General features: G+C 43.2%; 1 protein-coding gene across 1 annotated transcript in view; it reads right to left on the bottom strand.

Moving 5' to 3' along the window:
* The window catches only part of Dcstamp (dendrocyte expressed seven transmembrane protein), a 54122-nt gene extending 45480 nt beyond the window's left edge, over positions 1–8642 (bottom strand). Inside the window, exon 1 of the mRNA XM_052747718.1 lies at positions 8530–8642. The gene's annotated coding sequence lies outside the window, so the exon portion shown is untranslated. The remainder of the gene's footprint in view (positions 1–8529) is intronic.
* Between the last annotated feature and the right edge of the window lie 5476 nt (positions 8643–14118).

Raw genomic sequence — 14118 nt, 5'->3', positions numbered from 1 at the left:
TTGGCACAGTCCAAAGCCTTGGGATAAGATGGTTCCCCAGCAGGTTGTTGAATGAAAAAAGAAATAAAAAAGAAAAGAAACACAAAAGGAACATGACTGCTCCTAGGTATGGTGGAGGAGAAGGTTTATTGCAGATATGGGGGAGAGCATAGTCAGAGGCAGGGACATCTGGGAGAGTCCAGAGTGGACATGACCAGACTGGGTTGTGCCATGTGGGGGAGGGGAGGGAGACGGGAGAGAGGGGAGCCAGGTGCAGTAGCTAGGAAAGAGGGAGATAACCAAAATGTCTGGATTATCTAGGGAAGAGTAGCCCATCCCCACCCCTCCCCGCCCCGGGTATGCCAGTGAGGAAGGCCCTGTAACAGGTAGAGACTGAGGGATGCTAGGAGAAGCTGGCAGTAGGGTCTGTTTTGATGTGTTAAATAGACATCTCAGCCATTTGTTCAGGGTTTGAAACCTAACAGGTGTTACTTTGCAGCCATCTTTCCCAAACAACCAAAGATCTCAATAGCAGTGTTAGCTAGAGAAGCGCTTCTAAACCAGTGGATCCTTCACACTCATACATAATTGCTTTCTAGAACTTTCACTTACTTTCTAGAATGCTAATGTATCATAGAGGTGCACACAAAAACACGCAGGTATTTTGAATTGCCTTTTTACAAACAGGCATGGTGGCCCACACTTGGAACCTCAACACCCCCTGGGTAGAGGCAGGAAGACTCAGGAATCTAATGTCCTTCTCATCCTGAGATAAATGAGACCATGTCTCAAAATAACAACACAAAGCAGAGGCTGGGAAAAGGCTTGGTGGTAAAGTCCTTGCTGTGCACTGTGAGGACTTGAGTTTGGATCCTTAGCACCCAGGTAAGGAGTTGGGTGTGGTAGGGCACACTTGTAACCCCACCACTGGGGAGGCAGAGATCGATCCTTGGAGCTCACTAGCCAACTAGCCCAGCTGAATCGGGGAGGTCCAGGGTCAGAGAGAGACCCTGTCTCAAAAAGTCAGGTGAAGAGTGACTGAGGAAGACACCTGACACTTACCTCTCCGTGCATTCATGCACACGTGCACACAAGTCCCCACATGCACATACATACACCACACAATACACACACACACACACACACACACACACACACACACACACACACACACACACACACACACTCCACCACCACCCTACAAGAGAAACAAACAAAACAAAATCCTCCCTTCAATCCCTTTTCCTCTGAGAACTTGATCTTGGCACAAGACACTCCAGTCCTGTATCTGCCTGGCTTGCCTGTCTTACAGGTTGGAGCTAGTTTGCGTCGCCCAGCCTGGGTCCACCCTTCAGCCCACACTCCCTGCCCTTCTGGTCACTTCTCCTCAGAAGGGAAGAACTAAATATAATTTGCTCCGTTTTATCGGAACTAGGTATAATTAGAAATTATCTACCACTCGTTCATTTCTTTGCTCACTTGTTTATTATACATCTGCCTCCACTGGAAGATAAGCCTCATGGGAACAGGGAGCCTGTCTCTCTCTCTTTCCCCAGCTCCTACAGCGCTGCTTGGCAGGGGACTAGCACAGCACATAATCACTGAGCAGAGAGAGGAGAGCAGGCATCAGGCTTGATTTAATAAAGCAGCTTACATCTACCTGTCACCTCGAGCAACCATCCTGTCTGTTCTTTCCCCACAGCCCAGCGGTCAACGTTGACGTTGTATCTCCCTCCTCAGCCCGGCTTGGTGTGGAACCAGTTGCACTGGCTCCGAAACAGCACTCCTGAAGGTTATGCTTCTCCTTCAAGGTCAGACTCTCCGGCCTTTCTCAGCCACAGACTCTGGGAGTCGGCTCCAGCCTGGGGCACCGACAGCCTTCTTGAGATTGGCCAGAGCCTGCTGCATTTCTGTTTGTTTTTGCCCGTGTTCTCAAGTATGTGTTCTCCCTGTCCCATAGGAGTGTCCCTTGAGGTTCCAGCCTCAGGGCTTTGCTCATCCCTCTCTGTCCTCTCTAAGTGGAGCTTGACTGCTCCTCTCTACGCTGAGCTCTGCATTTTCAGGGGTGATATGCTGGTTGCTAGTACATGGTTCACTCCACGTATGGATGTCCATATACGTGTGTGTGTGCGCGCGTGCATGAAAGTCTGAGGACAGTTGTGGGAGTTGGCGCCCTTGCTCTGTCATGCAGGGTCTGAGGGTGGAACGGAGGTCTTCAGATTTGGTGGCAAGTGTCTTTACCCATTGACTGAGCTATCCCGGTGGCCCCGTGGCTGTTCTTTTGCTCTGAGCTGTTGTAGAATTATTCTCCTGCATCTGCGTTTGCCTGAGCTTAGAAGAAAGGATCATGCAACTTACTTTGGCCAATGGCCTATGAGAAACACACAAAGATGTCACTTGCTTCTTCTGTGTAGGAGTGCGATGAGCCAATGCTTGCCACATGGAGAGCATGTCCAGGTGAACTGAGTCCTGAGTAGCCAGTGTGAACTCTCCATCAGGACACAGCACTCCTTTGAGGCCTGGAGAAATTAGAGCAGCCTGTCTCTGTGATCCCACATCTGCCCTTATGACTCAGCTCCTCAATCTGACGTCTCCAGTTGCCATCAAGGATTCTACCTGTTCTATTGCTAGAAGCTTAAGCCCACATTGTCTATGTTTAGATTAGTTGAAATGTAGCTCTCTTCCGGACTGTCCTGCTTTGGTGAGTGACACCAACATCCTTGTAAAAGCTTCTCCTCTCCTGTGAACTCGACACAATCAGTGACAGTTGGCCCTTCCTTTCTTTCTCTAGACTGTGTTGTGGTCCCCATGGTGTCTCACTGGTTCCATCTTGTACCTTTGCGCACAGACTATCACCTCTTGAGTGGTCTCCATATAGTTTCCTCTGCCTTTCTGTCATGAATGGTTAATGCACAGCTGTCACAAGGTAAATATCAAGGTCAGATTCTTCCTTTACTTAAAAACTACAATGTACCTGTAGAGCATGGAGTAAGTTCTCAGCCCTTGATCTGGCAAATCCGCCATTCACAGTCCTCTTGGTCCATCTCTACCCCATGCTCTTTACTCTTTCACGTGGTTCTGGCATGAGAACCAAACCACTTACTTGGACACAAGTAGTATACAACTTGGGGCATTAATTTTGTCAATATGATACTAATGAAGTATTCCTGGGCATGTCTGTGAGGGTGTTTCTGGATGAGATTAGCATTTGGATTGGTGGACTACATAAAGCAGATGGCCCTTTCCATGTGGGTGATCCTCATCCGTCTTGTGAAAGGCCTACATAGAATAACAAAGTGGAGAAGTCTGACTTCTTGGCGTGAGAGAGTCTCTCAACCTTCTGCTGCCTTGGGTTGGGTCACATCATAGGCTGCTGTTTCCCCGAGTTCACACCACTGACTTTCCTGGGCCTCCAGCCTGCAGATGCTGTACAGTGAGACCTCACATGAGCCAGGCCTGCATAGTAAAGCCTATTTTCTCTGCCTAGAATGTATGTGTTCAAGGCACTGCCTCACCTTGTTCACCCAGAAAGCTCAGAATGAACTCTGAATCCTTATAATGCTTTTCTTCTCACTCATGCCTCTCAAAACCCAAAGTCTCTTTCCAAATCCTGCCAATATGTTAGCAGAAACTTTGCTGACAGAAAATGGCTCCACTCATAGATTGCTGAGGCCCTTGTGTGGGGTTACTTTGTCTGTTTGTTTTGCCATATCACGGGAATTCCTGCAGACGTATCCTCTCCATTCAATAGTGTGATTTTCTACGTGAAGCCACTGTATCCTGAACATCTTTGACCTCTTACCCCCAGAGCAAAGTGCTAACCTTTGTTATTTTCCATAGACATTGGTTGAGTGAAGAAATGCCAAGATGTGTCCTCAATTCCCGGAGTTGTGACTACACAAAGGGAATTCATGTGCTACTTTCACATTTTGATGAAACGGGGGCTATTTCGAGGCAAGGCAATCATGAGCGCTTCTTTTTTAGTTTTGCAACTAATAAAAAAGTGGTCCACCCTTGAGTTATGAAATTTCATTTTATCTGAGTTAGAAATTTACTGCTGGTGATAATGACCAACTCCATACTAGGAACATCTGTGGTCTGCCATCATGAGCTCTCCTCAGCGTGGGTCACTAAAGAAATAATGCTAGACCCCAATCACATACTTACGGCTGCTCGTTCACAGCCTGGTTAGTAATGGAAGTGCTCAAATAGCCTTGTGCCATTCCTTCTAGAAGAATCCCCATCATTGTTAATGTAGTGAGTCCTTGATGACCTCCTTGCTCCTGGATAACAGCTTCCATCTAGCCCTGGGAATCTGGATGACAGGATTTTGTGACGTAATGAGTTATCACAGAGCTGATGACTCCCTAAAGATAGCTGCATAAACACAGACAAGCATTTGCACAGACTGGCTTTGCAAACACATGGGCGGCCCTAAAAGGGCCACTCACCCATCTTCAACTTAGGCAGCATCTGCTCCGTCCAAACACTTGTAGGAAATGCAAATTTTAGGGTTCCTCTTCAATCTATTGCTGCAGGTTTTTTTTTGTTTGTTTGTTTATAATGATGGGACCTTTGTTGACTCACCGTGATCCAGGACGCTTGCCTGGGATCAACCTGGAACAATAGCTTCACTGGGACACTGATGAACACGAATGACTCAGACACTTGTAAGTGATAACTCACTGAGTGAGTGAGGAGAAGGTAAACTTTATTAGGAGATTTACAAAATGGTGAGACGTGAAGTGGGGATTCCCTAATTATAAAGATTTAGTAAGGAGAGAAAGTAAAACCCCCAGTGTTAGTGAGAGAGAGAGCCACAGTGGATTTCTGGACCAAACTTGTGTCTGAAGATTTTATGAAGCAATGGTTAAAGACCAAGATGATATTTGGCTAATTAGAGGACCCAACATTCATTGAATGCTCTCCTGGTCCAGAGAGAGGATTATGTCCTGTAATCATCCAGGCTTACTTACTGGGTCAAGGTCACCTAATAGGGCCATGAGGAATGAAACCAGGCGTGGGGTGGAGGGGCCACAGCAAGACTGAGGTTGTGACAATTTTATTGAGAGCAATCAGACTTTATCAAAAACAGAACATAATGGCAGTTGCCAGGATTAATACAGCTGTAGTTGCCAGGACACAGGGAAGTTGGCAAGTCACAGGGTACACAAGATTCATGTCTAAGGCCAATCATCCTGTCAAGCCTCCATTCTTCTTTGACTACTACAGAGGAACATAAAGCAGCCTGGATACTTCACTGCCTGAGGGAGCACATTGGTCTCTCAGAAGCTGGAGATTATGCCTCAGGAGCCATGGACTCTAACCTGAAAATCCTATGATGTATTCCTCTCAGGGTAGCTAGTCCAAGCCAACTCCATGGTTCCCTGCAATGCCCTGTTTACATGGTGCTCCCCTGGCCAGGTGTGGTTGGAATCCTTCTTTACCCATCTCTGTCTTTGGCTTTCTTAGTTGTTGACCTTGACTCTCTGTTAGCTGTTGGTCAGTGTCGCTACTTCCAATTTTACAGGTGTTCCAAGAGTTGTTAATTATACTAAGCTGTTCATTATCCTAAGCATTCTGTGTTCCTCACAGCTGTCAAGAAGTAGCCATGATGTCCCTCCCTATGTCCTTGTCTAAGGGACCCATCTAGGGTCTCTTTCTTAAGAGGGTGCAAGCCTGTTGGACAGCATCCTTACTTATAACTTAATCCGTTGTAACTAGCGACGTTAGAATATGTAAAAGCAACCACGCCTAGTATATGTCTCTTGAGGGGCAAAGGTTTCCCGGAAGTTAGCCAGCTAGTCTGCCATCGCTGGCCTTGCTCCTTAGAGCCTCGTAGCCAGCTGCAGGCACTTTGTCTCTTAGCCCTGGTGTTCCTGGTTTGACCATCTTAACCCCATGACTTTGTTTTAACTCTACCAGCCATTCCCTCTGTGGCACACATGGACAACCTGCAGTTTTCACCAAGGACCCCCTTTTCCTGTTGCTCACTTAGAGCTAGCTCTTGCCTCATCAAATCAGGAATTCTGGCAGTAGAGTCAAGACACTTGTTTTGTTGTTTTTATTTTGTCAAGGCCTTGTGGGTGAGTCAAGATGTAAACGTTAATGTCTGAGAACCACTGCACTAACAAAGACACATTAATATCCAAAGTGAAGCAAGCCAGAGTAAATTCTCTGGACATCCAGTTGTTCAGCTACTCTCGATCTGTATCAGATTTGATACAGATGTTGTGATTGGCTCGCAAAGTCTTCTAAACTATAGATTGTTACAATTGTGGCTAATCTCTCTTGGTTTAATAAACAGAGATCAACTTATGCCAGCTAATTTAAGCAAGGAGGAAGTTTACTGTGAGGAATCACAGGAAGAGACTTGGAGACTCTCTGGCTATCTACAAAATGGAAATCCAAAGCAGGGCTGGACCTCATGCTGTCTTCAACTTAGAGATGGTTCCAGATTTAGGATGGGTCTAAATATCTTGACAGAACATTAACAAAATATAATATCTTATTTTTTAATGCACTGCAGCCAATTAGCTTCATCTATTTAATTGTACATTTGATCATCTATAATCTTAAATGTTAGAAATAATTCTCTCAAGAGACCATCTACTTCTGCCTCTTCAGTGATGCCATTAAAAGCTTGCATGCACTCTCATACCCAGTCTCCGATGCTTCTCTTTATTTCAATATATAAGTAGTTCAATTACTTATTAATTATCCTGTTTGAGAAAAAATTTATGACTAGAAAAAGCATAAAGACAGTGATAAACAACACAAGAAACTGGTTGACTCGGGAGTTACAAGAAAGAATCATGGAAAGTTTCAACCTGGTAAAATAATTCTTCATAGATTTTTAAAATGTAAAAATTAAAATACCTTTACAATACACAAAAAGAGTGCTATTGTTATGCCACTGTTGGTAGCTATAGCAGAAAATTAAGAAAACAACACCTTTTCTGGCAGTCAATTTCTGCTTCTGATGATAACAATTTTCAGCCAAAGCATAGAACTATATATGTGAAGCAATTGTTTTCAAGTAAGGAATAACAGCACAGGCCTGTGATCTTGAAAAGGGGGAAACTCAGGTAAGCCATGGGCATGTCTTTTTGTCTGAGGACACTTCCATGGCCCAACTTAGGAAAGTATGAACCAAGGACAGTTGTGACCCTGCAGAACTAAGATTCTGAGGAAATAGTGCGCTGTTGATGCAGCTAGGATTTGTAAGCTCAGGACCTAAGAAGAGAGATCTGTTCAGGGGGACGACCTTCCCAGAGGTCAGGATGGCCACTCACTTCAATTTCTTCACCAACCGGTGGACTGGGTATAAAAGACCCACATTCTGGAGCGCAACCATTGTGAAGCTATGAGCTAACGGGTAATGCTGGGGGTAAATACTAGAATTCGAAATGAGCCAGAGTAGGGGCAGCTCAGTGAACACCACGGATGTTCGTTCACTTGTGCCTACAGTGAGGCTGTGTCTAACGGTAAAGGCTATGATGTAGGACACAGTTCAAATCCTAAGCAGACCTGCCCTAAGTAAGGATGAAATAAAGCTGACAGGTAGGAGGAACACACAGCCTTGAAGAAATTTCAAAGCAAAGAGAAGCACACCCAGGTACAATGTAGTCAAACTACTGAAAGACAAAGACGAAGAGGAAATTCATATAAATCTCTAAAGCTACAAAACAGGAAACCGGTATATAAATAATGGGTAACTTTTCATCAGAAACAATGGATGCCAGAGCACAATGGAATGACACTTTTAAACTTGTGAGATGAGTAGAAACTGCCACATTCTTTATGTACTGAAAACATAATGCAAAACTTGGGGTACGAGCAAAGGAAACAGTTGAACGAAGAGCAGACACAGACACCTATGCAGCTAACAGAGGGTTAATATCTAGGCCATAAAAGAACACAAAACTCCAAATACCATGAAATCAGCCCAATCACCAAGTAAGTGCACCAGTGAAATGAAAAGTTATCAAAGAATGAAATGCAAATGACCAATAAACATGAAGAAATGGTCCACCTCCTAACGCATCAGAGAAATGCAAGTTCAAACTACACTGGGATTCCAGCCACATGCTGTTGACAGGAATGTGAACCAGTAACTGTGGAGATCAGTGTGAAAGTTCCTCAAAAAGCTGATCATATGTTCCATATAACCCGGCTATAGCCGCCCTGAGTATTTATCTGAAGGACTCAAAGTCAACCCAGCATGGAGATATTGGCACATCAATGATTATTGCAGCATTATGCACAATAGCTACATTATGGAACCAACTTAGATGTCCATCAACAGAGGAACTGATAAAAAAAATGGTACTTATACAAAGTAGAGTATTTTCTGTCATTAAAAAAGAATGGAGTTACATTACTGCATGAAGAACAGTTGCAACTGGAGACAATGTCAAGTCTCAGATAAACAAATAGCACATTTGTTCTCACTCATCTGTGCATCCCAGATTTTATAGAAATACATCAGATCAAGTACACACACACACACACACACACACACACACACACACACACACATATATATACCTGAGTTTGGAAGCAAGAGGCTAGCAAAACATCTCTGCTGTAAGGGACCAGCAAAACGGCTCTGCTGCAATGGTTCTTTGCAGATGATTTGAATTCAGTCTGCAGAACTCACACGGTGGGAGGAGGGAACCAGTTCTCATAAGTGGTTCCTAATATTTACACGTGCACCGTGTCACACGCATGCACATACACACACACGGGGGGGGGGGGGGGATATTAATAAGTGAAATTTTCAAAAAGGAAATTGATACATTCATATGCCATTTCATTACGTAGGTAGGCAAACTAAATAACAAAAACAGCCAAAAGGATAGGCAGGGTTGGTAGACTTTCCTGTTACCATAGTTTTACATTTTACATGAATTATTAAAATATTTAATTTAAGTTGGCAGTAATAAATTGAGGATGCATTCTGTAATAAATTGAGGATGCATTTTGTTATTTATCTAGAAGTGATAATCAAAATTTAATGCAAAGGAAATAGAAGAGTGAAAATGGAATATTAAAAAACAAATTAAAGCAAAAGATAAGATAAGAAAAAAGACAACAGCAGATTAAAAAACTTGAAACTGAATATCAAGATGATAGAGATGATACCCAGTCATATCAGTAATTATATTAATTATAATTAATTTATTCCATTTAAAAGGTAGAAAATAAGATGGGATGGCTCACTGGTTTAGAGTCATACTGCTCTTGCAAAGGGCCTGAATTTGGTTCCCAGAAGCACATTGGGCCGAGCAGAAGCCCCTGTAACTCCAGCTCCAGGGATCTAATACTCTCTTTTGACCTCCTCAGGCACCCACTCTCACATGGCCATTCCCCTCCACAGCACACAAGTATACCTATAAATAAAAATAAATTTTAAGTAAAGCAGAAACTAAAAGATCAAAGTAAAGGCAAAAGCCAATCACATATCAGAATGATGAACACAATGAGCCAGAGTGATGTAAATACAACCCAGAGTAGACTTCCAGCAAGGAGCACAGTGGTAAAGGGCTGGTCCATGATGGCAGTCTAATTAATAAGGAAGATCTAACAATAATATATTTTACATAGTTAATAACAGAAGCTCAGAGTGAATGAAAAAATGCTTATAGAGTTAAAGAAAGAAATATATCCACCTACAAACAAGAGCTGTGGATTTTAACACCTTCCTTTCAATAACTGATGGGATTCGATAATCAATAAATACATACAGTTGTAATTAATGTGAATCAACTTGTCCTAATGCCAATAATTGTTAGGATTCTGTTCTCATTCCTCAGGGGCTGGCATCTTACATCATCAGAAGGCATTGGCGACTACGTACCTGCCATGTGGTCCTGCAATCCCCACCTGCCTCAAAAAGCCGAATTCGGACCCCCACCCCTCTCTCTCTTTCTGTGTTCTCTCTCTGCTCTCTGCTCTGCTCCCTCCCTCCGTTTCCCTCCCCCACCAGGCCTGGCTTTCCCCTCTTTCCCTTTCCCTCCCAATAAAGCTCTAAAATTTAACATTGGGTTCTGCCGTGGCCGGTGACTTTTCCGCCGGTAACCAGCGCCTGGTAACCAGCGCCATTTTACTATCAATAATCAATAAGGATAGGACAGTTTTAACATGAATATCAGTGAAAAGGATACCACTGGTGTTTACAGACTAACACCACCACCAACAGCTGTGGGCAACCAGACCAGCAGGTGCTAGATGGAAGGACAGCCTCAGGAGACAAGACCAAACTTTTAAGTGTTCTCTCTGCTCAAACCAATATCAGCACAGTAAAATGCCCAAATGTTTGAAGCGAATGCTATTCTGCAGGTTTAGACTCAAACAGCAAGCACAGTGTAACCCTGGAGCTGAGGAATAAGATTCAGTGTCTGGAGGGAGATGGGTTGCTTCATGCTTTGTATTAGACAAGAAAATATAAAATTAATTATCTAAGTTCTTACATTAAGAAACAAGAAAAAGAACAAGTCAAATTTAAGGTAATTAAGAAAGCAAGAAATCGACCGGGCGGTGGTGGCGCACGCCTTTAATCCCAGCACTCGGGAGGCAGAGCCAGGCGGATCTCTGTGAGTTCGAGGCCAGCCTGGGCTACCAAGTGAGTTCCAGGAAAGGCGCAAAGCTACACAGAGAAACCCTGTCTTGAAAAACCAAAAAAAAAAAAAAAAAAAAAAAAAAAGCAAGAAATCATCAAGAACAGAAATCAATGCCCAGGAAACAACAGAGGAACAGACCACATTTCCAGGTTGGTATATTGAAAAGATTAGCAAAATTGACAGACACCTAGCGAAGCTGATTAAGAACAAAAAATTACTGTTATTGGGAGTAAAAGAAGATAATAACTTCAGATATCAAGGGGATGAAAAAATATTACAAATACTTTCATGAGGATAAACTGACAGCTTACATAAAACTGACAAATTCCTTAAGAAATACAGCCTAATCAGGCAGATATGATAGGAGTTTTGCATTTAAGCAAATTTATTTTTCAGTCAAAATATTCCCATAAAGAAAACCTCAGTTCTACATGGCTTCAGTGTGGGAATCTTATCAGACATTTAAGAATGACATATTGGTTTTAACCCCACACAGTAGCAGTTTGCTCCATCTTGAGGCTGTCACTGCCTGGATATTAACCCAGCAAACACATTACAGAAGAAAGGCCGAAGACCATTATCCATCATGGCTTCAGACTCAGGAGTCCTTAACAAACTGAATCTAGCCTTAGAGAAAGATAATGATGTCAAAACCACACTCAAGTCACTTCCCCCAAATAATCAAATGGTTGGACTCTGGAAAATCCATCTGTATCATTCCCTATATAACAGAGTATTACAGGAAACCCATAATCACTTCAATAGAAGAAGAAAAGGTATTTGGCAGACTCTGACACCTATTTGTGACTTTCCAAAAATCTCTTAGCAAATATAGGAATAACGGGATCTTTGAGATGACAAAGAACATCTATAACAATCCTGCAATTATCATAAAATGTAAAGGTTAAATATTGAACCATTAATATTACCCATTAATGTTAATAACTAATACAATATGATTAAATAACTGAATAGTTAATATTCAAGAAGTCTTGATCAGGACAGACAGAAGAGCTTCGAAGGCAGCTGCCCAGTGACCGGTGCTCTAATATTTCCCCTTTCTCTTTCCCTGTCCTAGGATGCAAATATTCTGGAAGGTTCTAGAGCTACTGTCTTGTACTCAAAGCAACCATGAAGAAGAAATCCATTTAACAGTCATCCATTTTTCTAGGGTCTTTACTACCTATGGCTTCATACAAGTCTTTCCTGATCGATGCAAGACGAAATCTTGGCTGGGTGCTTCCTGTATAAAAGGATGTGGGTTTTTTCATTGAAATTTCAAAGCCCGCTAAAGAGGGCATTGTTGGAATCCCTTGTAAGTAACAGACAAGTAAACCCAACCAGATACACACAAACAGGAAACAGAAAAAGCTCACCTCCTTTTGCAGCCTTCATAAAGAAAATTAGCCAGTTTGTCCATGTCTTGTCTACCGGATAGCTTACAGAGAGGACACTGTACTGCTGGTATGGAAGCATAGAGTGAGGTCTTCTTCAAAGAGGCACTCTACAGTCTTTTCCACTATTACATTGCTAGGTCATGAGCAGTATTTTTTTTATTTGAAAAATATGATATAGAAACATGTTGTCTTGCAGTACATTACCCAGAATTGGTAGAAGCAGGAACTGCCACCTTTTCATGTCATTAAGCTTCTTCTAATGACAACTTCTCAACACTACCTAGTGCATTCCTTGGATCCTGGAGTCTCCTTGTGTATTTTGTGTTCTCAGGTCTTTATTACACAGGCACAAAGAGTGGGCTCAAGATCCAGCTGATAAACTACCCAGCACGACAGAAAAGGACAACATACCTGGCCGAAAGTCTGCTGACACTTTGATGTTTCTTGACCACAAGAAGAGAAAGGAAAAGTGGTCATGGAGAGGATTTTGTTAGACATTGCAGCCATGGCAAGAGTTCCTGCTTCTGCTTGACCCCAGTCCAACCTTTCCCTGCAGAGCCTGTGGCCCTGCTTTCTCTGGTGACAGGTCATCTACGCCCAGGCTGACTCTACTCTGGGCTTCCAGCATCTTCTCCCTTGTAAGCTAGGACGCCTCATTCAAGGCTCACACAGCTCTTCAGGGAGATAATGAAAAGAAGCCTCCAAGTGTTTGTTTCTGTTTTCATTTTCTTTCTGGTTCTCCTCGTGTTCACACGTTCACTTGCCTTGTATGCTGAATATTTTGTAATGCCAGCCAGTTCCCAAGTAATCACACAGACTTATTATTCATTATGAACACATGGCCAATAGCGTAGGCTGGTTACCAACTAGCTCTTATATCTTAACCTGTATTTCTTATCTACATTCTACCACATGGTAGTACCTTTTTTCAGCATGGCAAAGTCACCTTGTTTCTCTCCGAATCTTGGTGACTCCACCCTCTTCATCCCTGTGCTCTCTTTTTCCCTGTCCACAAGTCCCACCTAACCTCTTCCTACTTAGCTATTGGTCGTTAGCTCTTTATTAAGCCAATGAGAGCAACACATCTGCACAGTCTACAAAAAGACTATTCCATCACATTGCCTCTGAGACAAACGGGTCAGATTCTAGCTAAGGAGTGGTGTGAGATATCTTCTCTCCTGGTTCACACTTTTGCAGCTCTTTACCTCTTCCTTTCTCATTGGTATTCTGAACACAGAATGATAAGGGCTGAGGTTCAGTTTCTAACAAACAGACTGCAATGTCTAAACCTGAATCCCCAAAATTACATAGAGCAGGAAAGATGTGCCTGTGGGTACCCCAAGGTGGCTGACCAAGTCCCTATGGAGTGAAATGGTCCCTGGTTTGTTGGGCTTGACTTTTACATGATCATGAGACTCTGTGCTTTGTATCCTGTCCCTTCTCCTCTTGAGAAAACCATTAAAAAATGGATTTCTGACTTGAAGTATCTGGGATTATTTTCCTCACAGTCTTTAGGTAGTGAGTTTGTATTTAAAGTTTGTCAGAATCATCAACATTTTAAGCACTCAGCACTTATCAAACTTAGAACACTCAGGATGAGTCAACCCCTTGTCTCTTCCATCAACCACCCAAGAGCTGATTTTTCAGAACTGTGTCACAGCCAATATTTGTGCATGTCTGCACACCTCGTCGACCTGCCACGTTGTATAACAAACCAAGAGTAAGCGAGGCCGCACATGTTTTTGCTCCCAATATCTCCTGCTGTTTAATCAAAGCTTGCAGTCCTGAGAACGCTCCTCTGGTCTGTAGTCTGTTCTCTGCTGTCCCACTGCTCTTCAGTACCCAGCAAGGCTTAAGTAGCAGGTGAGTTAAGATGCCATGGCAGTCCTCAGTGGTGCTGAAGGTCAGGCGATGATGAGCACACGTGTCTTAGTTACTGTTCTGTTGCCATGAAGAGATACCATGCTCACTGCAACTCTTATAAAAGAAAGCCTTTAACTGGGGGATTGCATAGTTTCAGAGGTTTGATCTAACTATTATGATGGGGGAGCATGCCAGCAGGCAGGCAGACATGGTGCTGGAGTGGTAACCAAGAATTACATCCTGTTCTGCAGTCA

The sequence above is a fragment of the Peromyscus californicus genome, unplaced genomic scaffold (assembly GCF_007827085.1).
Source record: "Peromyscus californicus insignis strain IS unplaced genomic scaffold, ASM782708v3 Scaffold_20__1_contigs__length_68692818, whole genome shotgun sequence".
Taxonomy (NCBI): domain Eukaryota; kingdom Metazoa; phylum Chordata; class Mammalia; order Rodentia; family Cricetidae; genus Peromyscus; species Peromyscus californicus.
Note: the sequence above shows the minus strand (reverse complement) of the source record. Positions and strands in the feature narration are given on the sequence as shown.